General features: G+C 38.8%; 2 long non-coding RNA genes across 2 annotated transcripts; one reads left to right on the top strand and one right to left on the bottom strand.

The window, feature by feature from the left end:
- Positions 1-12,697: 12,697 nt before the first annotated feature.
- On the bottom strand, positions 12,698-13,882 carry LOC130679960 (uncharacterized). Its single transcript, XR_008992937.1, has 2 exons — positions 13,647-13,882; positions 12,698-13,287 (listed from the first exon to the last, which is right to left on the bottom strand). It is a non-coding gene; the product is annotated as an uncharacterized LOC130679960 (long non-coding RNA).
- A 2,763-nt stretch (positions 13,883-16,645) lies between these two features.
- Positions 16,646-23,886, top strand: LOC118922242 (uncharacterized). The gene is made up of 5 exons (XR_008995978.1): positions 16,646-16,777; positions 18,047-18,149; positions 20,287-20,325; positions 20,910-20,956; positions 21,238-23,886. It is a non-coding gene; the product is annotated as an uncharacterized LOC118922242 (long non-coding RNA).
- The last annotated feature ends 302 nt before the right edge of the window (positions 23,887-24,188 follow it).

Below are 24,188 nucleotides of genomic sequence, written 5' to 3'. Positions count from 1 at the left end.
TGGAAAGATATTCCACATTCATGGATTGAAAGACTTAATGTTGTTAGGTCACAGTACTGTTCAAATTGATCTACAGATGCAACACAATCCCTACCAAAATCCCAGATGATTATTCTGCAGAAATTGGCAAACTAATCCTAAATTCATATGGAAATGCAAGGAATCCACAATAGCCAAACAAGCTTGAAAAAGAACAAAACTGGAGGACTTACATTTCTTGATTTTAAAATGTATTACAAAGCTGCAATAATTAGTTCAGTGTGGTACTGGCATAGTTAACAGGCATATGTGCGATAGAATTGATCAATGAGCTAGAATTAAGGGCCCCAAAATAAGCCCCTGCTTTTACAGTCAACTAACTTTCAACAAAAGTGCCAAGAAAATTCAATGGGAAAGAAAGTCTTTTCAACAAATGGGACGATTGAAAATCCATTCAAAAAGTTGAACTTGAACCCCTACCTCACTGCATACTCAAAAATTAACACAAAATGGATTACAGACCTAAATGTAAAAGTTGAAACTATCAAACTTTTAGAAGAAAATATCATATTCTTCTAAGAAGAGTAACTCTTCTTTAACTTTGGTGAAGCAGTGATTTCTTAGATATGACCCTCAAAATGTAAGCAATAGAAGAAAAATTTGGTAAATTGTACTTCATTAAAATTAAACCCTTTTGCACTTCAAAAGACATCTGTAAGAAATTGAAACTACAACCCATAAACTATGAGAAAATATTTGCAAATCATTGTATCTGACTTGTATAGATAAAGAACTCTTACAACACGATAACTAACAAGTAATCCAATTAAAAAATATGCAAAGGATTTGAATAGGCATTTCTCTGAAGATATACAAATTGCTGGAAAAGACATGAAAAGATGTTCAATGCCATTCGTCTTCAGGGAAATGTAAATCAAAAACATGAGATGTTGGTACTTACCCACTAGAATGGTTGTAATAAAGCAGATATTAACAAGTGTTGACAAGGATGTGGAGAAACTCAAACCCTGTGTACTACTAGTAGATAGTAAAATGATGCAGCCATTTTTTGGTAAACCACTTGACTATTTCTTAACAGTTATACACAGACATCCTATATGACCTAGCAATTCCTGTCAAACATGGAATTGTGTACACATTTTCATTTCTCTTGTTTCCAAAAAATGAAGTGATACTGCTGTTATAAAACTCCTTCCATACCTACTTATTATTTGTTTAGGTAGATAGAGTTCTCAGCTTTCACACATGTAAATACTGTGATTGAAATAGAATTCATGCCACTCCTATCTCATGCTGGCAATAAAATATGTATAGTACAAACAATAATACAAATACTTGCACACACATGTAAAGGGTACAAGTATATTCAACAAAAATGTTCATAGCAACATTATTTAAAACAGCCCAAAGGTGAAAACAACCCAAATGTCAACTGATGAATGGATTTTTGAAAGTATGGTATATCCATGCAATGACATAAATTCAATCCCCCAAACGAGTGAAATACTGATATATGCTACAACATGGATGGGCCTCAAAAACGTTATGCTCAGGGAAGGAAGCCAGCCATGAACGTATATTGGATGATTTCATTTTTATGAATTTTCTTTTAAAATGTAAATATACAGAGACAGAAGTAGATTTGCAGTTTCCTACGGCTGGGGTCAGTAATTGGAATTGACTGTGAAAGGGCACAGGGTGTTCTTTTTAGGGTGATGGAAATGTTCTAAAATTAGATTGTGGTGATGGTTGTACAGCCTTGTAAATACAATAAAATTCATTGAATAATATATTTAAAATGAGTGAATTTTATGGTGTGTGAGTCATGTCTAAATTGGTTTAAAAAATATCTCCTGGATTGAGTGATTATAACATTTGTATTATGTGTATTCTAAGTTTGGGTAAATATTTATTGAGCAAAGAGTATACATTTATTTGAAATATATACTGATGAGATGAAAGGGACTTCTTTCCAAATAATTCATATATTTGTGGTGATTACCATTTATTTCTAGAATGGGATAGGATTCAACACCAATTCTATTCTAATCTTAATAGTTACAAATGTAAAGTTTGAGAAACTCTATCCACATAAGCGAAATAAAATTAGCAGGAATTTTAGAACAGCATTGTCACTCAATTATTTATACTACTTCCAAATCATATGCCCCAAATCACTTTACAATGTATCATTAAGAAATGGTGTTCACCAGATTCTCAGGGGAATGGTCTTCAGAGTTCCTCACAGTGTTATGCCAAAAGTAGAATTCTCAATAAGTTAGGTCTTAATTATCATATTAAAAATGCACAACAAATCTAAAATCATGCAAAAATGTTCATCTCTGGATTCTATCCTGCATAACCTGATTAATTTGGTAGCCCCAAACAGCATTATCATTATATATTGGATGATCGGTATAGTATATGTTACTTGGGTGTCAAAGGGACCCTTATTTGCACAGACATCTTCCAAGGTAGCTCTTGAAATGTGCTCACTAAATATTTCATTAAAATTTCACAGAAAGGAAATATTTTGGCCACAATCAGTGAAGTCCACTGACTGTCCACTCACTTCCCCTCCTGTCCTTGGTGATGGAATGGCTGTAGCACTTCTAGGATCTGGGCGAGGAGAAGCTGAGCTGGGTGTCCATTTAACTTTTGTTTTATGAAATATATTTCCATTTACAGTTGCTTCTGTGTAAGGATAAAATTACTGCAAGTCATAGCCATGTAGCACTGACTTCCAGGAATAGTGCTACTTGCTGGCTTGCCTGGTTCCCTCACACAAAGACACCAGCCAAGGGTCATATTGCTTTATGAATGCATCCTTCATGCACAGCCTCAGAAGTATGTGGACGGAGGAGAAACAAGATTTAAAATATATGAGACCAGAAGCTAATCTATGGAAAATTATTGCAGTCATCAGATTTGCATAATTATAAGCAAATAATTTGGTTTCATGTACTGGGGAAGCGAAGAAAAATGTACAATGAAGTGCTCAGAAAACCTACTCAACACCAGAAATTTTTTATTGAATATCCCTGATACTCATGGGGGGGAGGTTTCCTTTTCAGACCACACTTTTCTGGTAATATCCAGGAAATTTGGATGGAAAGTTCTAGGTCCAGAAATTCCACCTTTTGCACTCTCCATTCTTGGACTGGCCCATCCCTGTCTGATTGCCCAAATAATCGGATGTTACAACAGATGATCAGAAACAGAATACTCAACACATATTTGAATGCCTCAGTTCATAGAGCAAAAGATGCTTTTCATGGACAGGAGGAAGGTGGGGGTGGGGAAAGCCTGTTATTTCATGAGACTTTGTAAAAGTTCACCAAGGGTTACATTTTCACAGTTAAAATTTTCAAAGAATTCTTTCCAGAAATATTTTCTTTGTTGTCCAATCATATTTATTTCCTGAACAGTTTGTGTTTTAGTATTTTTTGCATGTTTGGATTTTGAATTGATGTTGTTCCTTTGAAAGTAAATTCTCTTTTCCTAAAGTAATAACAACTTTAAAGACATTGATCTTCCCAACATAGCTGCAAAGACTCGGTGCCATATCTAATATATGAAGATGAAAGAATCAAATAAATTTGAATTTATTTTTTCCTACAGTTCCAGTTTGTCTGGAACAATTGGTATTATTTGGCTATTAAAAAAAGTTATTGGCTATTAAAACTCACATTCAGAGCAAAAGTAGATCTTGGGAATACCTGTTTCTTTTCAAAGAGCCAGATCTGCCATCCAAAAAAATGTCTTTAATTTACATATAGACAAGTGCCTATGGTGTCAGATCACAGCATAGCGAAGCATTGCTGAACTGTTTTCAGTAGAAAGGCTTATTTGTAATAGTGGGGTGTTTCTTCTGTGAACCTGAAATGATAGAAATTACAGTGCTAGCAACATCCAGTTTTGAACAGCCCACAGAAAGTACATATATATGAAGCCTACTCTCGGAGTCTATAAATTACTCCATCAGAATAAGTTAAGTAAGAACTTTTGGAATTTGGTTAACTCTTTCAGATAAAAAGTCTCTGTTTTCTGAAAAATCAAATTGTGGCACTAGCAATAAATGATTTTATCTTTTGAAGCCAAAAGATGTGGGCTTTCACCCACATTTTACCTCCTCGTTTTATTCCCCCCACCAAGGATCCTGTAAGAAGGCTATCGTCTAAGGAAGAAATGGAAGCCCAGAAAGTGTATGTAATATATTCCAAACCAGACAGCAAGTACCTGACAGAGCCAAGATTCTCACAGATTGCTTCAGAATCGTTACGTTGTCGAAATTAATGTCTTATTAAAAATTGCTACTGTGCTCAATGTGAGTAGTTTCCATATATTATCTTCACATTCCCCCCCAAACCATATGGAATGAGGTTTATTAACATTAAGTAACGTGATCAAAACTTCATGGCTAGTAAGTGGAAGTGCTATAATTTAAACTGGAGCCTTTGATTTAAGACCTTGTGTTTTCTACTATAACATAATGTCTGTGGTTGGTTATCCAGCTCGCAGGAGGTAACATACTTTGGAAGAATCGGAAAAATGTCTGAATAAAGAGAAAATGTTGCCAAGACTAGAAATTGAGTGGTTCCTTCAGTTTATCTCTAAAAATAAACATACTTAGAATCATGGACCATCAAATGCATTCATGTTTGAGTCCTAGGGCTCTGACCTCCTACCCACATAAACCTGGGCGATTTACCCTCAGAGCTTCAGTTCTCACCGTTGTATGATTGGCATAACAATACCTACTCCATGGGACCCTGCTAACAACTAAATAAGATGATGTATGCAATGCTTTACACCCCACAAAGCAGCAGACTGGAGCCGATGAGAGCCCAGATCCTAGAGCCAAGATGCCTGAGTTCAAATCCTGATCTGCTGCTGGGTGGTTCTGTGATCTTAGGCAAATTTACTTTCTCCATCCATGCCACTGTTTTCTTACTGGTGAAATGAGAAATAATGATAATAACTACTTCATGAGTCCATATGTGTAAAATGCATAGGGTAAAAATCACTTCCACTAAATTAAATGTACCTGGCACATTGTAAGCACTAGTTAAGAGGTTGTTAAATTTTAAAAATACACTTTGAACAAAGTAGATGCTAAGTAAATACAATGGTAGCTATTTTACTCTGCAATCACTTGGGTGATATGAAAAGATAAATATGTATATATTTGTACTCGAATTTGAATTTTTGATCTTTAGGAAAAAATTCCTTCATTGCTACTAAAGAAACACATAGAATGAAATCAGCAGGCCCAGAATGATTAGTCTTAGGGCTACCCTGTGAGGTTCCCTGGAGCTGGGGAGGGGGGAGGAGACATAGAAAAGAAGGCTTTAAGAGCGTCTTTCAGATTTAGGGATTAAGCAACTGGATGTGCCCATAGGTGCTATTCTCTGAAATGGGGCACACTGGAAGGATTTCATATATGGGAAAAGACGGAGCAAGACAACTTACATCTGCTTAGTATCTCCCAGGTATCGAGCATTGTGCTAGGCACATTGTAGGCATATTACCTCATTTCATTCTCAAAACCACCCTATGGTCCTATGGGTATTATTCTCTGTTTGCAGAGCTCCAAAAATCTTTGAAGAATTGTGCTGTGCCATATAGGCAAGTGAATCAACTAGTCAAGTAAGTGTTTTGCATTAGGTGGTAAGCATTCTTTGCCTCCAACTCTCCCCCATCCTTAAATTCTGAATTTTCACATCAATATTTATAGTGGTGTTAGACTAGTCACCACTTTATCTGAAGCAACCCTTTCCTATTTCCTAGTCCTTTAGTATCTCCACAGACAAAGAACCTTGTGAGATGCCTTGCAGGCTGTAAAAGTTCAGAAATACCTTGGAAATCTGTAATGTAAATTTGCCCAGAACTGTCATGGGAATTGCTGTGTTTCTCTAACACATTAGGCACGCATAGCAACATGAAGGTAAGATTCACAGTATAACAATATTGCACATTAACCTAAGTATTGTGGTGTCTACATTAATGCAATGTAATTGGTTCCAACTGGAAGCAAATCAAAGTATTTATGTTTCTATTCCAATCTTCTGAATGAGGAACACCCTCAACTTTTCAAGAATGCCCTGCATGTTCTCCAACTTTTGGGAACAAAATGCACTAAACTAAGCAGAACCACAAATGGCCAAAAGGATTTATCTTTTTAAGGGTGATATTTCTGAACTGTCTAACAACAACAACAACAACAACAAAAACAAGCTCTCAATCAGAGATCCCATGAAGTTTTCAAACAAAAACACCACCAGACGAAATTACCATTTCATGTTTGATGTTCCCATTCAAAAATTGACTATGGTGCAAATATTACACGGAACCATATGAAAACTGACACAAGCCCTTTCACGTTCCACCTAAAAGTAATCAATATTATGGCTCTTTTGTTCCCCCTAATCATAAAGACAATAGTTTATAAACCTCAGGGAACATTAGCTACTATAGTTATGTTTTAAATCCTTGTAACCTTCTGTCTTGCCTGAGGGTTCCAGCCCTGGACAAGTTCACTATGGGTTCCATGAGGCTGAGAAATGGCAACAGAATGTCCCTGGGGTAAAAGAGCTTATATCTGGCTTTATTCTCCCTGAAGGTCGAGACTAGAATCATGTCTGCACTTAACAGCCTGCAGGTCCATAATCCATCTCTGTCTCTGCCTCCGCCCAGGGCAGTGAGCAGAGCCCTTTACACAGTGACTCAGTCAGCAATAGCTCATTGCCTAAGGTGTGGAAGCAGTAGCCTAGCTGCAGGCCAGTTACATCAGCATGTAGTTTAGGGTCAGGTGAGGATCCTGGCCATAGGAACTTCCATTCTCTCCATACCTTCAAAAATCCTCTTTTCAATCTGATGGAAAACTGAAACTAAGCTTTCTAAACCTTTTGGATTATTTATTGCTATTATGCACTTTAAAAATTATATTACAACATTCCTATAATCAAGCTATGCTGCTGACAACAGATGTACTTGCAATCGATATTATGGCCCTGGTTTCAAAATCAATTCTAGGTATCGTGAATGTCTAACATAAACGTATTTTGTGCTTGTGTGATGTCCGTGCGCAGCAGCATGTTTGTGCAGGTACTATCTTGTGCAATATCTTCGCCCCTTCATTTTAGGCACTATTATCACCCCCGCCTGCACGCGGACATGTGGTGAATATTATCCACGTGTTACGGAAGGAAAAGCAGAGCCTCAGTGAGGTGGCCAAACTCAGATCCCATGAGTCACAGCGGAGGGCAATGTGCCCCCTGCATCTCTGTTAAACAACCTGTCCAGGAGTGACTCGGTTATTGGGGGGAAAAGGAGTGCCTTCCAATATCCCACTCTGAGTGAGGCATTACTGTCAGTTAGGGGTCTATTCTGGGTTGTAGAACCCCTACTTCCTTCTCCTGTCTGGCTCCTGCTGCCCTCCAGCCCCTCCCAGGGGGCCTCCACACTGCGGTGAAGGGGAAGCTCCAGGCCTTGGCCAGGTGGAGGCCCAAGGGACCCACAAGTGTGGGCCCTTGTCCTGCACCGCATTCAGCCACAGGAGCTGCTTGCTGCCCGAGAAAGCCCCACATTCTGCTGCCTCTCATGCTAGCCCAAAACCAGCAGCAAGAAAGCGCACGGTAATTGGGCGGAGGAAGACGTTTTTTAAACTGAGATTTTGTTCCTAGAGGATTTACAAATTAGTATCTTATTCCACTGCTCTTTTTGGTTACGTAAGGCTACTTTCCTAAGGGTGGCAGTAATCATCCTCCTTTTACATTTTCGGCTGGTGATTATGAATGTGGTGAAAAGGTGGGATTGGCTAGGCCAGGGCCTTGCATACTTTAACATGCAAACACATCCTCTGAATCCTCTAAAAAATGCAGGTTTAGAATCAATAGGTCTGGGGCAGAGCCTGCGAGTCTGCATTTCGGGGCCCCCTGGGGTGCCAATGTTGCGGGTCCGCAGACCACACTTGGAGTAGCTCAGAACTAAATCACCCGGAACACACCTCATGTCCCCAAGGATCTGTGAGAATCAGATCAATCAAAAGATTACTAATTTTTATTTTTCTTGAAAGCAGTAATAACCCAAAATAAGTCTAGCTGATTTTATATTTCACCCCAAGAATATTTTTCCATGGAAGTGTCAGGATTAAACAGCATTCTTTTTCCTAGTGTCTGGGACTAAATCAGGTATTGGGTTGAATGGGGTCACACTCTCTCTCTCAGATCCCAGGGCCGCAGGGAAATGCTGAGCTGGGGTGATTTTCCCGTCTTGCCTTCACAACCTCTTTTTTTTTTTTTTTCTATAAAGATTTAGGGTTTTATTTGTACTGGAGACAGACAGTAACAGGCAGGAATGCCACGGTTGTTTTAGCTTGCACAGCTGTTGCATTCTTTTGAAATTAGCCTGACAATAGATCACTGTTCAAGAGAGCCATGAAAACAATATCAGCACACAATATCTTACTCTAAATTTTCCAGCAACTTTGCGTCAGCCCTATCTGCACAGGCATCTCCAAGGCTGTCCACAGTGATTCCAATTCAGCCTAGTTTTTTTTTAATTTTTAATTTCGAAATAAAGACTTGGAAAAAGATGCATATATAGTGGTCTCATGTACCCTTCACTCGGCTTCCCCAAAGATAACATCTTTTATAACCATAGTACATTATCAAAATCAGGAACTTTACACTGGGGTACAGTACCATTAACTACAATTCTTATTTGGATTTCCATTTTTACATGTACTCTTTTTAGGGGGGAGGGTATACAGTACTACAAAATGGCATAGATTCCTGTAACCACCGTCACAATCTGACTGACAGTTACAGGTTGGTGTCCCCCAGGTTTCTGTCCTGAGCCCTATTCAGTTTTGATTCTTCACACTCTCTCTGGACTTTCTCATCCATAATTGTGACATCAGCAACATTTTGTGTCTGGATAATTCCCAGACTGATAACCCTAACCTCTCTCTTGAGCCCTGTGCCTAAGCATCTTATAGCTGGTTACCCAGTGAATATTTTATCTGCACTTTGAACTTCAACGTTTCCAAAATTGAACCAATATTCTCTCATTTTTGAACTACAAAGTCTCTATATGGGAGAATAGCACCTTTCAGCCCAAGCCAGAATACCCAGGGATCATCCCAGAGGTACCAACAGCCACAGTCCACCTCCCTCTAGTGAGATCAGCTGACATCCTACCACAGGCACTCTTGGCCACACACCCAAGGCAGATTAGCTCATTTCATGCTGAGAGCAATCCTGACTTTCATCAGATATGGCTCCAAGTTTCCCGAAGCCTGAAATGTGTGCAGTTTTAGGGGCTCTTTTAAGGAAAAATAACAGAAAAGTACAAATATCAGGAAATCCTGCAATATGCTACATGGATGAACCTTGAAAAAAAGACATTATGCTAGTCTCAAGACAAATAGCGCATGATTCCACTTACAGAAGATACTTGATATGATCAAACTCATAGAATCAGAGATGAGAATGGTGGCTACCAGGGTCTGGCAGGAGAGGGAAATGGGGGAGACATAGCTAAGTATACAGCTTCAGTTAGGCAAGATGAATAAATTCTAGAGAACCGCTATAGAACATCAGGCCTATCGTTAATATTGTTATTGTACATTTAAAATTTTGTTAAGAGGATAGATCTCATTTCAAGGGTCCTTACTACAAGAAAATAACATTTACAAAAGAAAATTACAACTATAAAAATTAATACTTGGTAAAGTAAATATTTGGACTGGTGAGAGTACGGGGCCCTGAAAACTGACCTTCATTCATTTCACGATGCACCTGTCTTTGAGATGGTCGCTATTCTTATGTCCATTTTTCAGGGAGGAACCTGAGACAATGAAAGTTACATTTTTAACTTGACCAGAGTCCTCCATCCATGGGCGGTCCCATCACCTCTTGGCCTCCTGTGTGGTCTCTCAACCGCTAACCAAGCCCCCAGTCAGTTCTCCACACTGACCCCAGAAGGATCAGTGCATGGGAGCCTGTCTCTCTCCTGGTCTCCTTCCCCACGTAGGATAAGAGCTGAACTCTTTTGCACAGCTTGCAGGCTGTCTCTGGCCCTTGATGCAGTCATGCTCTCTGAGTCTTATGCTTCCCTGCTTTCCAAGTACCCTTCCACTGGCAGGACAGCTCTCTTCCCATCCCCTCTAACTCAATGCTTTTTATCATTTTTTCCAAAATAGAAATAGCATTATCAGTTTTTTGTTTCACTTATAGGAGTAACGCATACCTAAAAAATTTTTAATTATACAATACAAAAGGGCACAAAGAATTTAATAAAATCCACCAGATCTGTAATCATGTTGTTCAGGAAGAAACACTTTTAATAATTTAGTGTATACACTTCCCATTTTTGCTGCATGTCAGACTGTGTGTGTTCTAGTTAATAAAGTTGGAACATGATACTATTGTATTTTTATTCTTTTTAATTTTTGTCAATGTACCGGACTCTCCCCACAAATGTTTTGTTTTGGGGTTGTTGTTTTAATGCATATCTCTTCATGTTTTTTTCTCCCATGATCTGCCTATTAATATCTACCCACTTCTCTATTGAGCTTATACTAGGCATTTTGGTCGTATATGTTGCAACATTTTTTCAGCTTTATCCTCAATCCTTTGACTTTGTAATGATTTTATTTGTAATGATGTGATTTTATGTACCATCAGTGCCTTTAGAATAATGACCAGATCTTTTTGTATCTATACCACCAGAATCTAGTACGATGCCTGCAACAGACTTGGTGGTCCGTGAATTTTTGTGGAATGAATGAATGTATTAAAGACACGTCACCTCGTTTTAGACCTCCACTGTGCTGGGAGTAAGATCGCATCCTCGGATTTCCGTCCTCTTTCTCACACAGAACAGATGGCCAAATCCTGTGAATTCTACTTTCAGAATGTTTTAAACATCTCACCGCCATCCCTCTAGTACTGACTATTCTCATTTCTAACCTGGATTTCTACAATATGTCTTCTCTCCAGTTTCTCTAACTGAATCCTTTCTCCATCTGTGAGTAGAGTTTTCTAAATCAAGGTCTGTTCATTTCACCCTCCTGCTTAAAAAATAAAACCTTTAATGATTCCATATTGCCTGCTAAACTCTTTAGAAAGGCATCCAAGACCCTCCATAAAATCTGGTCTGACTTTCCATCTCAGCCTCACATCCATCCCTTCCCCCTGCTGACATTACCCTGGCTTCAGTCACATGCTTTCAGCTGTTCAGAACAGATTGTTTTCCACAACTCTCAAATGCCACAAATTCCATGGCCTCCTGTCCTGTTCCTCCACCAAAACTACCACGCTATCATCATTGCCATCAGCCTCACCATCAGCACCACTGCCACCCCTGCTGGGCACACCTCCCTCTAAGCCCCTACACGTCTGCATTATTTCAGAGGCGATTGTATATTGTCTCCCCATTCCAACTTCCTGCCTGCATAGGAATTCTGGATCCGCAAATCAAATGTTTGAGTACCTAGGATATGCAAAGTACTGACTCCATTTATGATACTCAACTCAGTTTGCAACTGAAATTTTGAGCAGAGCTGCGTTCCTAAAATACACTAGCTATAAAAGGCTAAAAATCCATACACACTTCTTAGTTGTGTGAAATTAGTGTCATCTAAGCACCTCTTACACCAGGGGATCTGAGAGCAAATGGGGAGTAGATGTCAGTGTTTTTTCAGCCTTGTTAGCTATGCAGGCAAAGGAGATCCTAGTGACATCTTCTTACCCACCAGTGGATGATACAGCCATCAGGTACAGGATTAAATATTAAATATATCCAAATATAACAATAGGCACAAATATTACGATGATTTTTTTTATCAAGTTAAAAAAAATACATTCTCTGAATCAGGATGAATAATAATGTGCCCTGCAAATTTATAGTCCCTAGTGTATTTGTATATCCTCTACTCTGGTTGCAACATGCTTTAAATCTAAATATGATAAAAAGAATAGCCTTCAATACATGTATATTACTATTCATGAATCCTGGCCACTAGTAAACTAACCATGGCTTTAAACGAAGGCTTATTGCTGTTCTTTGAAGGAAATAATCAGTCAAGGACATTTTAAACGTGTCAACAAAAAATATTCTTTCTTTTGTTCCTTCCTTTCTCCCTTCCATCTTACCGACCTGCATCAGGCACTTTAGCTGCTGTGGGTACAGGGATAAACAACACAGGCATGTCCCTTGCTCTCACTGGCTACATGAGCTTCCAAATAAACAAAATCCAAGCTGCAAAGCTTTCAAGGAAGAAAGGCCATTCAAAAAGAAATTCCAGAGAGAGAATATCAGCATTCAGATCATGTTTATCAGACCCTGAAATGGAATAATATTACTGCCCCACAACCCTCGTGATTTTCAGCTGAGCTATTTTTATTCCACTTCACTTTTTAAAAAAATCAATAGGAAGTCATTGCTAATGTGTCATTTATATGCCTTTCCTAATAGAGCTCTAAGCCACAGAGTTAGAAGTTAAAACATCTTGTCCATTTAGTAGGTTGGTTACCATGTATCGAAGTCAATAGTTAGCGAGGTTAAGCTATTCATATATTATAGGTGTTCATTAAAAATTTTCCAATCAGTTATTATTAAAGCTAAAATTTCAGATCTTAATATATTGCACCATAAGTTTTTTTAGCACAAACATAATGATTAAAAAATAAATTGCAGAATTTTTCTTTAATACTCTATTTTTCTCTACATAAAATCAGCTTTGGATTTGCTTCCAAGATCATTCAACTCCCATCTTTTTTTCTCCCAAGAGTCAACATCTTGTCCCCTTCAATGTTAATTATTAAGACTTTAAAGAGCAAAAGGCCTAAGGGAGAACAAAAAAAACTTGTATTCATTTAGTCACTTAAAACTATCGCAGAAGCTGTACTAGGTAAAAAATAATAGAATTGTTAGGAGTATAGCAGTGGAGAGTTTATCGGACATTGTAGTTTTATAGTCTTCAGGGTAATAGGTATTGATCTATCACAGTATTAGTAGACACCTTAGTCATATGATGGCATGTAATATAATTTGTCTCCAAATTCTGCTATGATTTCACCACTGCTTTTCTTGTTAGCTCTGAGTTTTCATTTTCATTTGGAACCATAACTCTCTCAGTTATGAAGACTGCCTGGGCCCTGGTTCGGAGTGTTCAAACCCAAGGTATTACGGAAGATCTCTGTGCCCAGACATGAAAACACATAGGCGCTGGGTTGACGTGCTTTACCTCAGGGTGATCCACGTCTTAATATCTTTACTCTGGAAAGCCAAGTAAAAAAAAAAAAAAGATTCAATTCTCAGGGACGATCTCTCTCACCTGACACAGGAAAATTTCCTTATGCTTTCTGTTGCTAAATTCCCTCATTCCTCTCTGTAAGTCAGCAAACATTCACAGGGCCCTTGCTGTGCACAAGGCAGAGAACTCAGCACTGCAGGGAGAACTGAGACACGAGCCCAGGTCTGACTCTCCAGCCCCTTGCCTTTCTGAAGGTGTCGAGACCGGATAACCAGCCCCAAGCAAGAAGTCTGCCCTAAAATACCTTCTGAAGGGAGAGATGGAGTGCATCAACAGACTAATAGTAATTCATAATTACAATGAAGTTAATTTCTTTACTCACTCAAGAGTAATCCTCTGTGGGCCAGTCGCTTGTAATTTCCTTCCAGAACTGAAGAATGTGTCCCAGAAGGCCCGAGGGGGCTCCTGCTGGTGCCCTGCCTGGCGTGGGGGAGGGAGGAAGCAGGGAGTGAAAAGGTTCTTTCATTCCCAGCTTTGCAGCTGGGGCCACGGTCTGCTCTGCGGCTCCGTGGCCTCCGAAGAGCGCATGCGTTCCTCTAACCGTGGAGGGTCAGCCTGCAGCCTGCAGCCAGGAGATGGGAAAGAGGTGAAATGAGTCATCTGATTTCATAAAAAGTAGGGAAATATTTTATTTTCTCTCAAGATAGAGAATATCTACTTAATATAGACTTTTATCTGCATTGCCTTTTCCGCAGACCCAGGATTCTGAACTTCGGTATAAGCTGGGAGTGTCAGTCACTCCTTAGGCCGTCAGGTTCCTCCTCTGTAAAATGAGAAGGTGGGTGACACGTTCCTGAAGTGCCTTCCAGATGAAAACAGGTACGATTTTTACATCGACAGAATTTAAAAGGGACTCACACTTGACTGTTAAGAAAAAGAATATAAAAATGTTATTTTCATATTTTCCTGTTGGCCTTTTCCCGATCATTCAAAATTGCTTATTGTTATTTATTGACCCTATTTTTATGTTTATCATTAGCCTTTTAAATGATTTTTGTTAGTCTTTTCTAATCGTTTTAAATTGCTTATTATTATTTATTGATCTCACTTTTGTGGTTATTATTCCTTCCATTAAGACCCCTGGATTAAAATAAGCAAGACATTAAAAGTTAGTATCACTTTCCAAAATTTTAGATACATACACGTACCCCATGGATGATGCAAGCATGGAAAGCAAAGTCCAATTGGAACATAACGCCAGTGGTTCTCAGACTTCAGCAGGCGTTAGAATCCCTAATTCAACAGGTACAACTGAGCCCGAGAATTAAGGTTTTGGAAAAGTAACAAGTGATACTGATGTTGCTAGTCCAGGACCCCATGTTGAGAACCGCTGCTTTTTAGCTCAAGTGCCAGGAGACAGGGTCCCGGTGTCTGTTCTCTTCAATCCCTTAGTTATGATGAACCTTGGACAATCATTTTCCCTCTACTCTTTGTCAACTGTCAGCAAATCCTGCTGATGTGACACTTTCTTCATATCAAAGCACCTTGCACCTATGTCTAATCAATTGCCTACTGATTTCTCTGTTCCCTCAACTATTTCCTTGAAAGGATTTCAAGTCACCTTAAAACTTGCATGTTAATACCTAGCATGACATTTTTCCTTTGTTCGTTTCACTTTCGTTGTAGATTAGGAACACCATAGAGCATAGCCTTCTTTATCTCTCAGCCATTATGGTCTAAAAGTCTTTGCAGAAGCCCTGCGCTGTCCAGAATGCAAAATAAATGGGAGAATGAGCGGCCATTCGAGTCAGGGTAGTGAGGCAGTGTCGGTGGTGCATTCAGCTAAGGCTCAGCCAGGTCTGGCATAGCGCCTGTTATGCCAAGTTTCCATCTTTGCCTTAAGCAGGATATGAGCCTAAGATTGTAAAAGGAAGGATTCTGTTTAATACATTTATTTTGTGGTATTTCAGATCTCAGTCCTCAGTAGCACAGAAGCAGTTTTGAACATCTAATTGCAGGAAATGCTCTTCAATTAATGTTCTTTAGAATCAATATGTTTTCAGGTTCCTGTCTTCTAAGATGGATCTAGAAAGTACATTATTCCGGTAAGTTTGTGGTTTAGCACATAAAGAGGAAGAAAGGGTATTTGTTTGTATGAAATAAAATCCATGATGTTTAAAAAAGATACTTATATGACTTTCTTAAAAGGCTGATTGATACCCTATGCTAGAGGTATAAGTGTATATACATAGCTTATTCTCGTGTCACCGCCAATATAAGGAATTGAGCCTGATGTCTTGTTAGAGCGCCAGCACTGAAACAAAACAAGTCTAAGGGCTTATTTGGAGGCTGTCTTTCAAGATGATGAAGCAAGTTTCATTCCTCTGTGGTCTGCCCTTCCTCCCCACTCCCCTCCCTGCGCATAGAGAGGGTAGGGGAGGCCGCTGCTGGCGGGGAGACTGAAGGCGGTGGGGTAATTTCACCCTGGTACTGAAGAGCTCCCAGCTTCATTTGCAAACAGTCTTGCTGAAACAGCCACTTACCCCAGTTCTTCCGAGTCCTTCAAGATCCCCCAGTGGCCCTCCCAGGTACTAAGCCATTTCTTTCCCATTCATGGTTATATGTGACAGGTATTTAAACTTGCCTGTATTTTTGCATTACGTGGTGTCTGTGTATCTGGGTAACTGTCACTATGCTTTAAGCCTCACTATCCAGATGTTGCCCTCCATCCAAGGGTTCCAAAATCCTTTTCATCTAGTGCTTCTGAATTAGAATGTTCTGTTTAACTTAATCCATTCAATAGACCTTCAAGTCTCCTTTAAAATAGGTTAAATATGTTAAATAATTTCTTTTGTTTAAAGCTACTCACCTAGTGATATCCTTGACACTCACATTTCCAGAAAAATCTATTATTATTATATCTTACTAAAGAGATTTCAATGTCACCCAAAACTTACTCAGCACATTACCTTGACTCTGGTGGTGCTGTGAATTATTACTGTGGGCAAAAGCTATAATATTACACCATGACTTTTATCAGTATACAGCTGTGGTGACCTAAACATTTATTTTTCTATATTTCTTGTATTTTTCTTTTTATTCTTTATTTAGACTGAAGTACTGGAGCGGCCATCCTTTCTGTAAGTGTGAATAACCTTATTTCTATTGTCATTTATAATGTAAAGATAAATACCTCCTAATTAGATACCCTGACCAGGATCTAATGCTAGAGGTATATATTATTTATTGATAGAGCAGATAATGTTACATGACTCTCGGGAACTGATCTGCATCATGATCTTGCTGTTGTTCTAAAATTTACTTCCTGTTTAATGTAACTTTGAGCTAATACAGATGTTATTTGCTTTCAGTTTTCCATTAGGTATTCAGGTCAAGAAGATAACAGATCTCCTGCTAGAACTCGGTTTGAAAGCTGAACTCTTCTGAGGAGCTTCTGAGAACTGGATGTCCTCGAGGCTGAAGATGCTCTTCTTCCCAGTTTGGTAAATCCAGGTTAGACTTCTTGAGATTGGCCGTGTACTCCGGTGCTCTTACTGAGGGGCTGCTGAGAAAATACACTTTAGCGATTGCACCCCCAGTCTCAGGCAGCAGAGAGTGGGCGCCTCCAGATGTGGGGGGAGGCAGGAGCAGAGAAGGGGGGAGCCCTGACACCCAGGGATCTTAGGGTCCTGCTATTGCAGGGGACACAATCGTGGGGACCCACGGAGGTGTCTGCTGAGTGCGTGACACTCTCTAGGAATGAACCAGAGTGAGGTCCCTCAAGTGCCGATCGCGTGAAGCATCGTGGGAGCTCATGGCCTTAAAAACCAAATATGCACCAGAGGGATGAGCTTGTGCAAGAGCAAACTTTCTTTGTAAAAAGCCACTGTTTTGAATCTACAGTTTAACATAGAATTTAAAGAATTGGTAGGCTTAATTCATAGCCACTCCTAGGAAAGGAAGGACTGGATTGTAAATCCTGTGAGAACAGGACCCTGTGTCTCTCCTGTGGGGTTATATTCTCAGTATATAGGAAAGTTCCCGGCACATAGTAGGTGCTTGTTGTTTTTCAGCAAAACAGGATGAATACACACATAAGAAGGAACAATAAAACTATATAGTTTTATGTAGTTCTGAGTCTCAGCCAAGAGCCTCTCCATGAGTCCAAACTCTGCTTACCTATAGCTTCACAACAGGAGAGGTCTGAGAGTTTGTGGGAGAAAACGGTAAGCATTTGTCACTTTCATTTTAAATATGTTCTAAAAAACATTTAAACAGACATCCAGCCTGGACAAAGTGAAGTTAAGTTTCAAAAGTCAGATACAAAAATGTAAACCAAAGTGCTTGGTAATATATATTATTTTGCGAAACATCCTAAAAACTCCAACAAACTGATCAATTTATAAAATACAATTCAAATGTGTCATGGTAAGGTATGATATGAAAGAGCATAGTCATTCAACTTCTGGAACATTCTACAAATAAGCTAAACAAGTCAAAGACAGTAATAGGATCCAGATTTAAGGGTATGTTTGATGCATATTTAGAAAGCCACTGAGGAAATGAGAGTTTTGGGGGCTTTATGCCTATTTCTGTTCTGAAGAAGTGTTATGAAGTCTAAGGTCATGGCATTCACCGCCCGACATGCCAGTAAGTTGAGGGGCAAGGGGTCGGGGCATGGAAAGTGACTTTATTTGGAGAGCCAGAAGACCACGAAGACTGTGGACTATTGTCCTAAAGCCCCATCTTCTTAGGGCTGATTGCAAGCTTCTTTTCTGCCAGGGAAAGGGGGAGCAGCAGGCAAGCTGGCTGGGGAGTGACTGAAGCCTGCAGACACCGGGAGCCAGCGAGGGTCAGAAGAGAGCTGAGAAACTCCGTGTTCTGGGTTAGTTGACTCTCCCTGACCCAGGGCTGGTCACAATATTCCTAAACTGTCTAACAAGGAATCATTATGTTCATACATATCTCCCCATCTCCTGGAGGTGGGGCAAGCTTGGGATAAGGAGCTGTTTACAAAAATCTCACACTGTAAGCCAAATTCTTTTGGATGATCAACAAGCCTGCATGCAGGGCTGCAGGGCTGAGCAGAAGCCCTTGTCCTTTTATTTTTCTTTTGGCCCAAAGATAAAAGTAACAGAGGAAACAAAAAGAGTGTGGGGGCAGAGATGCGAAGCTTTTTCTATCTGTTACAGAAATTCCTATGTAATTATAGTAAAGTAATTCCTATTTATTATACAAAGAGAATGTAATGAATTGCAATTCTTAAATTATAAGATTTTCCCAAAGATAACATGTAATGTCTATCCCCCCAAGGAATATAACAACATTCAGAAAAAAAAATTGGTGTGCAATTCTGTTTTTTCATAACTCAGATCCCTCTCTCTCCCCATAAGTGCAGTTTCAAAGTAGAAAATGAAGAGAGAGTGATATATGGGCTATGTAGAAAAAAAAACGTATTAAACACAGTCTTTCTGACTAATGATTTAAATCAAAATTCAAATGAATATGTTTAAATCAGTTCTGCCCAGAAACATCCTTAGAATACACGGCAGCAGGTTTTTAATTCACTCATAACGGTTGGAATCTGCATTTTACTTAAAACATAGAAACAATTGCTGTTGTTGAGCTGACAGATGGTTAATTTTCGACAGACTGCATTTTATTAACGCGAGAAGGAGGGCATATCATTGCATCCCAATGTATCTGTGGGACATGTCCAGTCCTGTCCTGGCTTCAGAACTTTTTTTCTTTATTTCTCCCAGTGGGACTTAATTCTTTGGGAGTGTTTTCCCTTCACAATGACTTTGATCTTTGCATGAAAAAAACAGAAACTTGAGGCAGGATTTCAGAAGTTTCTATACTGGTTATTCCTCTTGACTTACTGACAAAACAAATTTGTTTTTCCTGTATTTCTTCAGTAAAAAGATCAAAAACCAGCTTCCTACAAAGCAAAGACAAGTCAAAAAGGGTTTGATTCTAGTGGCATGAAATATCGACAGTGGATTCAAAGCAAGCAAACAGAAACAAAACACATCTATTATTTTCATCGGCTCAGATATTGCTCAGAGTATCCTTTATTTCCAATTTCCAAATTCCAAATTATAAAGTGCACATTATTCATCGCTGTTTATTTGAAGTTGTTTTCATTCACTGGGTAAATAAATTTCCTCGAAAGATCGGCATAACAACCCACTGTTAGACTGAGCCCTCTGGTTCAGTAGTTTCCTTTCTCTCCCTCCAGGCTGAATTACAAACTCTCCATTTCTCTTTTTTTCTTCAGCCACTATTTCTGTCATCTTCAGTAAAACTTTATAATTCATTCTAAATGAATTCTCTTGGATTTGAAAGCCAAAATAACTCATAATTCCAGCTGTGTATCTTCTATATTCATTGTAATTGTAAAGAATTGTCCCAGAAAATTTCTGCTTGAAAAACTGATCATTGCAATGCTATTTCCAGCACAAATCTAAGATTTTTAATCGCCATAGTGCTCTTCTTCTCCCAGGTAAGTTAACATAGGGAGGAAAGCATTATGGAATCTATGAAAAAGCAGCCCTACTCAGTTAAGTAAACTAGTGACTGAAATTATTCATTTTCAGTAATATCAAGAAGTAGAATTGTAACACACTGCTGCACAAATTAATTATTTCTGATTTTCTGGAAAGCGTAAGTTTGTCCCTACTGAGAAAATATCTCCTCAGTCAGGAAACAAGAAACAAAACAATAGATGCTGACTTAAGGATGGCCCTTGAGCACTGAAAAGTGTTGGTGGAGAGATGATTTCACATTGGTATCAGTCTGAGGTGAGCTTTTAAATTAGGGAAGGAGAGTAGGAATTTGGTCACAAAACTCAACACACAACTTGAGTAAACAAAAATGAAGCTTAACTGCAATTTACATTATTATGTTAAGTCCAGCATTTAGCGAATCAGAGTAAATAATATATCTATATAATTAAATGGTGAAAGTTTGATTAATTTGCTAGGTTAACAGAATCCAACTTGATCTTTCCATTGTTCTAGTTCTACCTGGAGACTATTGCCTGACCAGGAGGAAAAAGGGTAAGCATTTCATTTTAACAAAGGAAATGTAATTTCTGGATAAACTCTTCTTGTTCATTTATAAATAGGTCTTCTTTGTGAATCACGTGGTGAATGAAGCCAATGGTCCTCAAAGAACCTACATTGAATAGATGACTTCATGTCATTATGCATAGGGACATTTTATCCCAGTTTATACTGTAAGAACAACATAGGAAGAATTTAGTAAAGATCAACATTTGTATTGGCATACACAGTAGAATTAGTCTGCCCATGATGTGTCTTAATGTGCTGTGACTGCTCTTGACTACCAACTATTCTATCCTGTGCTGACCAGTACAGTAGTTGCTAGTTACATGTAACTATATAAATTAAATTAAATTAAATTAAAATTCAGTTCTGCATTTGTACTTGCTACATTTCAGATGCTCAGTAGCTTGCTCTGGCTGCTCATTACATACTGGACAGTGCAGTACAGGACATTTCCATCACTGCAGAAGGTTCTAGTGGACAGTGCTGTTGATTTGGTCCTGTAACTTGCCATGATAATTTACATCTTTAATTATGACTTTTTCTTATTGAGCCATTAATATTGTTTCTGACAGGAAATTTAGGAATTCCAGAGAAGCCAAGTGAATTCAACTATAATTGGGTAAGCCCATAATGCACAGGTAACTACCGAATATTCGCTACTTATTGTTAGTGTGTTTCTAAGCACATAAACATTTTACACAAAAATGCAGCATACTACATTTGCTGTTTTTTACTTTATCTCAGAAAATATATTATTTTTAAATCTATGTTGTTTTACATGGCTGCATAATAGTTATTCAGACTATTGCTATTTTTGAAGAAAGCTATGATCACTTTCTTAGTATACATCCTGGGACTAGAATTCATGGTATTAATTTGTTTCTGCATCTTCACTTACAGTAACTGAATTTTGAAAGAGAGAGAAGCCCGAACTCAAGCGACTTCACCTCGATAGGACAGGTGTCTGCCCTCCATTAATTGAATGACCTCCAAGTACCCTTCAGCTTTCCAGGTCTAAGAATTTTTTTCAGTGAATGCCAAAATCTGAAGTTATCAAAAAGGAAGAAAGAAAAAAGCCCATAGGCTTGAGAAAGCATTTTAAGACATCCGTGTGTTTCCTCTCATATACAGTATTACAGTGAGTTCTGAAATTTGCGGGCTGCGCAGGTGCTACGATATGACCACAGGGTGTCAGCAGCACACCACGAGCTTTATGTGGGGGAGCTTTGCGAAGTTGCCATGAGTGGGGTCTGGAGAAAGGTGAAGGTCAAGTCCTTCCAACCAGAGGACCTTCGAGAGACAATGGCGTGGGATCACCGCCATGAAGTTCCTGCTTCCTGGGAACAGGGAAACTCCTGGGGGAGGGAGGAATCAGAGAGGGGAGGTTAACCTCTCAAAAAGAGCACACGTCAGTGCAAACAGCTTTAGGACTCATTGCTGCTATAAAGAAAAGGAATTTTCTCCAATGCACAGTATATAAATTCTTTGGGTCAAATGGTTCCGAGAGTAATCAAAAAGGCATAACAAATCTACAAGGTTTGGATTTTTTACTTATTTCTGTCTTTAGCATGACAAACTGTTTTTCTAAAAATCTAAGTTGAGAATGAGAACTGTCATTTGTGTGACCACTGCTGGCATTATTAATTTATAGATTAGCAATAAAAGGATCGAGGTAACATAAAACAGATTTTACAAATTTCTGTGATTTACTGGCAGAAGGATCTAATTAACAAAAATATCAATAAGCAGACAATGTTAGTAAGTGGCTGCTGGAGTCAATTGGACTCCTGTGTGGTGTTCATTGAGACCATCAAAGACACAGGCAGCTGATGTGGAAATACCATAACATTTTCAATTAGAGATTGAGATAATTGGAGATAAATGTAAAACACAGGAAATCTATTTCATGGAATCAACTGTGTCATAGAACTGATGGCATAATGATTGATTTGCACAGAAAAACTGGTATAAACAGGACTATTAAAAGACACAATCAATAAGCGACAGCTAACTTTAATGATACAATCACCTCATATCAACTTGTATCTGATGAATTTTAGACCTGTGAAAGGTCACGTGAAATCCAGCTTCTTGACGTCCTCTAGTAATAGACTGATTTTCAGTAAAGGTCTGGCAACTCAAAACGTTTCCAATTACTTAAACCACAAGGGCCCCATCATCCTGCAGAAACTTGTTTGTCTCTTGGTAGAGAATCTGCAGGAGGCAACTACCAGAGGCCTCAACCCTGCAGTCACAGTGACCTCATTTTAGGAGTACACCTCCCAGGCAAGCACATTACTTAGGGACTGACAGGTGGTCACTGAAGTCGCTAGAACCTTCTTCTTGCTCAAGTTCCTGGGAGGTTGACTCCAATGAGACAGTTGTTGTGGACTCTCTCCCAGAGCCAGGAAAATCTTGAGGGATATTTTGGACATCACAGTTGATTGCTCTCCCTTGAAGATATTGGATAAACACAGCTGAAGATTCTTGATTTGGGGGCTCCCTCTTTCTGGGATATATGTAGACTGTACCATCTGTCCTGTCAATTTTTTTTTTTTTTTTACTCTAACCATCTTTGTGATCGGATCTGGATACTGCTTCCAAATCTCCGCAGTATGTGTTATTCCTTTTGTCTAAGCTCCAACTGCTCCCTGTTTGTTCCCCGTGGTGAAAGAATCCCTAACGATGCTGCACCTGAACTGCTTGTCTTCTCTTTGTCTGGCACAAATAGCTCCTTGAGGAAAAGGATTCTTTTAAATTATTGTCCCATACCCAGCTACTGCCTGGTATAAGGTTGATGCTCAAAAAATATTTGTTAAGTCAGTGAATGAATAGTAGACTTTTGCTACTTTCATATATGTACTTTACTTTCATTTACAGAAAGTGACTTTTCATTTACAGAAAGGGATCCACTTTACACTACCTGAGGATGTACGCTTCCCAAGAATTTTTGGCTGCTTCTCAAACTGGGTTTCCTAGATCTTTTGGTCATCTCCCCTGGAGCTATGGGCTAACATGTCACAGATCACCTACCATCCCCAAACACCTATCCCTCATCTTACCATTGAGCTATGTTGTGAAATTAAATGTATACCTGAGAATGGCAGAGGCATGTCCATAAACATGCAAAATATATCCCTAAGCAGACCTCTGTCTTTAAAGAAAATTGGATCTTCCACCTTTTTATCTCCTTTTCAGCCCTGTGCTGAAAATCAACTTGACTTCATACAAATTAATGAAAACTGAAGTGTTTGGACAGGAGGTTAATTGCTAGCTACAATGAGCAAATGTAATAGATATAATGACAGCTTGTGAAATGCCAGGTAATTGCTGGCAAACAGAAAAGACTGTCTTTGTCATTTGGAGGGGGGAAGGAGTCAATTTTAATAGGACTATTGGGTTTTACAAAACCCCTAGTAAAGAATTCAGCCAACATCCATATAGCAATTAACCTAGCATCAGGATTCTTTGACACCTGGATTATTTGAGCACAGACTATTAGGCAGGAAGTGCTGACAGTGATTTTTTAAGTTAAGAAAGTGTTATATATGTTCCACCAATTTTTAGACATTAAAGATGTATTTATAATTAAATGTATTGTTCACTTCTTTACATATTACCAAATACATAGTTTATGTAAAACATGCATTTAAAAACGGCTTAACTTTGTGTTCTAATCCTGTTGTTATAACAGCAAAAGTAGAATTATACATCTTACTGAAATTGCATAATTTCTGTGGGTATAACTGCAATATTTCCAGAATCTCTTGCCTGGCCTTAGTGCATCTCCTTATCAATAGGTGTTGTCAAGGGGTGGAAAGTAGTCTATCTCCATATCAATAAGTGATTAT

Source organism: Manis pentadactyla, chromosome 2 (genome assembly GCF_030020395.1).
Source record: "Manis pentadactyla isolate mManPen7 chromosome 2, mManPen7.hap1, whole genome shotgun sequence".
Lineage (NCBI taxonomy): Eukaryota > Metazoa > Chordata > Mammalia > Pholidota > Manidae > Manis > Manis pentadactyla.
This window is presented reverse-complemented; position numbering and strand designations above follow the sequence as displayed.